Below are 3,563 nucleotides of genomic sequence, written 5' to 3'. Positions count from 1 at the left end.
TGTGTTTTGATCAGCAATTTAAAGATTGCTAATGCATTGATTAGAATGAAATATTTCTAATGGAGGGAATATGCTTAGTGGCTAGGAGAGTCCTGGATGTCTGTATAGTTATTGTTTAATGTATGTGACTCATAGGCAGATCTGAGTGTCAGCTTCTTCATGAGGGAAAATGGGAATAATATTGCCACTTAAGCAAGGTACCTTGAAAGCAACCATTAAAAAGCACTACATTTGAGCAAGGAACTATTATTACGCCAGCATTCCACTAAATCTTTCATTTACTATTTGGAATGGTATTAGAAAAAAATCCTACACATATGGAGCAAACAAGTTCTGCACACTGTGTAAATGTGATTGTTGGGAACTGATAATGGTATTTAGGTCCTTGCATTTTTGTTTTTCATATCCAATGAAGTTTGACAATGAAATTAGTTATCATCTGGTGACTTTTGGGAAACGAGTTGGCTATACCCATTCTACTTTTTTGTTATCCATATCATGAAAAACTCACCATTGCCATTGACACGATTGCTATAAATCTCAGCACAAGCCAAAAACTGGATGAGCATGAAGGCTGTATTACTTTGTAGCCAGAGATCAGCTACTAATGATATTTTTGGCAGTGCTGTTTTGTCTTTTGGCACACAAATGAACAAGGAGCTGAACTCTGCACACAGATTTGGAAGAGAAGACAGAAAGTTTAGTACTTTAAATTCTCCTCAGTGAGCTTGTTATGCATCATTGATTTTCATTTTTCTGCTTTGCTGTGGCAGATGAAAAGTATGATTCTCAAAATCTTGCTATTTTACCCAATAAAATAGGAGGAAGTCTGGCTTATCTTTCAACTGAAATTCTAAGCTACTCATGTTTTCCTAAAACCATAGCAGTGATTCAATGGACCCAGCATGGAAGGGGGGTCTATCAACTTCCAGCTCTTGCATTGGCAAACTGCACTTAGTCATGCTGCCATTTAAGTCAGTAGCAAAAATCCCAGCACCTTCAGTTTGAACCTGCAGTATGACGGAGGAAATCACTTAACATCTCAGACCCAATTTCTGTTTTTTTTTCTTTTTTTTCAGAATAAGTGGAGCAATAACGTTTTCCTATCCTATCCAACGGGCATGTCTGAGAAGACCGATTTATATTTACAGTGAGGCTGGACATACACAGCATTACATAAAACTTAAATATTTGCATTCAAATAAAAGCAAATAGTTTACTAAATGTGATGTGTGTAAAGGTTGCAATTTTTTTATTAGTATCCATTTCTCTTTTATGTGAATTTGAGACAGTATTGCAGTCGAAGCAAACTATGTCCATCAAATATATTTTATTATGAAAAGAAACTTAAATTACTGTATTTTTTCATATACAGCATGGACCTTTCTCACAAAATAAGCCCCCCAAAATTGGGGTACATGTATTAAGCAGGAAATCTGATTTTATGCTTGAGATAGAAGCAACCTGCTTTGATTCTTCCTCAGCAGTGCAGCAGCTGTGGTTTTACTGTTCAGACAGCTTAGGGAATCAATTGACTTTAGGGCTCATTGTTCTCTGCTCCACAGGTATTCTCTCTTTTTTAATGATCTTGATGGTCCACTAATCAAGTTAACTTTTCTTAGGGCAATTTTCTTAGGGCAATTTTGCTGTCTACTAGCAACTCCTGGTCTCTCTCCTTCTATTTCACAGCTGAGGCAGGAAAAGGAGAGTGAATCATCTGAAGATTGGGCTTTGTCCCTGCTCTATGCAGCCATCACTTTTTGCTTTTTCATTATGGCTTTCAAAAGGAAGATGCACATTATCTTCCAGGGCATGTCGTATGCAAGAAAATGTAGTATATTTTAATTACTGTATCACAAAGAGCATACAGTAATTACTTTTTATAATGAAAATAAATGTAGCAAAAGTTAACGAACTGTTAGTAGTCTAGTGGGTGCTCCTTCACGTAATTGCATTGATGTACTTTAACCAGCTCTGTTAAAAGCTAAAAACTACACACTACATTACTAGTTGTATTGTAATAATTTAGCAACTCATTTATGAAAAATGCATTCTAACTACATATCCAATGCACTTGTGTGAAATAGCCATGAGTAAAACAAAGTAACAGTTATCAATAGCATCTGACATCTGATACTGGAGCATCTGTTAATGCAGCAGCAAAGTTCAGGCATCAGTACTAGGCCTACCCTTGTAAACAGAGCTGAACAAATAATTCACAATGAATAATTTATTTGATTAATTTTGTCTCTCTGCTAGGGGAATATCCATAAGGAGATTATATCACCTGGAATTTATTTGCTATTCAAATATATTCAGTGACTTTTTTTTTTTACCCTATGGATTAATCAACAATATTTTAAATTAAAGTCATGCTGCTTACTTGTGATTGGTCAGATATGTCACATAGTGCTGACTTTCGTTTTCAATTGGTGGAACACACAAACACTTCTGGTGTAAATAATTACAAACACAAATCTAAAATTCAATTTTGACAAATATTTGCATGTGCATCCTTGAAATTTACTTGCTGCCAAGAAAACTGTCAGTACAACTTATCTACTTGTATGTTTGCAAAAAGCTAAAACTAAACCATATGACTTAATATTTGCATACTTTTACATAATTTATACAGCTCAATTTAAAAGGCTAGGCTTTCCTTCAAGGGCCTAATGCCATCCTCTAAAACTAGATTACATGTCTGAGGTACTTGTGTTAGGCTCCAGGTAGAAAGTGCTTCTGTTCTTCATCTGCTGGATTAACATTTCTGATCATTCTTGCAGGTACATCTAGTGCTTGTGAAAGTCCTGACTTCCAAAAAGGCAGCTAGAGGAAAGCAAAAACTGGCACTGTTGTATGCATTATTCCTGTATTCATCACTATAAAAAGGAGGCCAAAATGTAATTCAGTGAATGTGGAAGAGCTGATATTAGCACAGTCAAACTTCTCTGATTAAATAATATACCCTTCTCAGGTTTGGACTTATTTGCAGCAGGTGTCAGTTCAGGTAAACATTTCAGACTCAATCTCACTCTTAGATATAGTACAGCAGAGGGCCCAATAGCACACTCTGAAACAAAACCCCATAGGGTGCATCTACATGAGCATGCACGTGCCTCTGTCCTGCCTCAAACTCCTTTGAGGCGGGGCAAGAGACATGTGCGGGAACAAGAAAATGTTCCCTGCACTGCAAACATGGGTCTAAAAAAAGCGAAGTTTAAAAAAGTGGTACCAGAGCATCTTTATGGTTGCCCCTTGCCCTGATGCTGAAACACGCTGTGGCCCCTCCCTCCACCAGCCTCCCCACACTCCCCTGACCCCTGCCCTGTCCAGCCCCAGCCCCTCATGCCCCCCCATACTTAAAAAAAAAAAAACCCAAAAAGGGCACTTGCCGGCAGTTGGAGCTGCAGTGTGGGGCAGGCTGACCACCCCAGCAGCCCCAGCCCGGGCCCTCTTTCCCACCCTGCTGCACTGTTCTGCTTGGGGGGCTCTGCCAGGAGGCCCTGGAGCCCCCCTAGCCCCTGCTTCTCAGGTAAGCAGAGGCTTTTTTTCCCCATTTTTTT

This window comes from Crocodylus porosus, unplaced genomic scaffold (genome assembly GCF_001723895.1).
Source record: "Crocodylus porosus isolate Cpor-Errol unplaced genomic scaffold, CroPor_comp1, whole genome shotgun sequence".
NCBI classification, from domain to species: domain Eukaryota; kingdom Metazoa; phylum Chordata; order Crocodylia; family Crocodylidae; genus Crocodylus; species Crocodylus porosus.
This window is presented reverse-complemented; position numbering follows the sequence as displayed.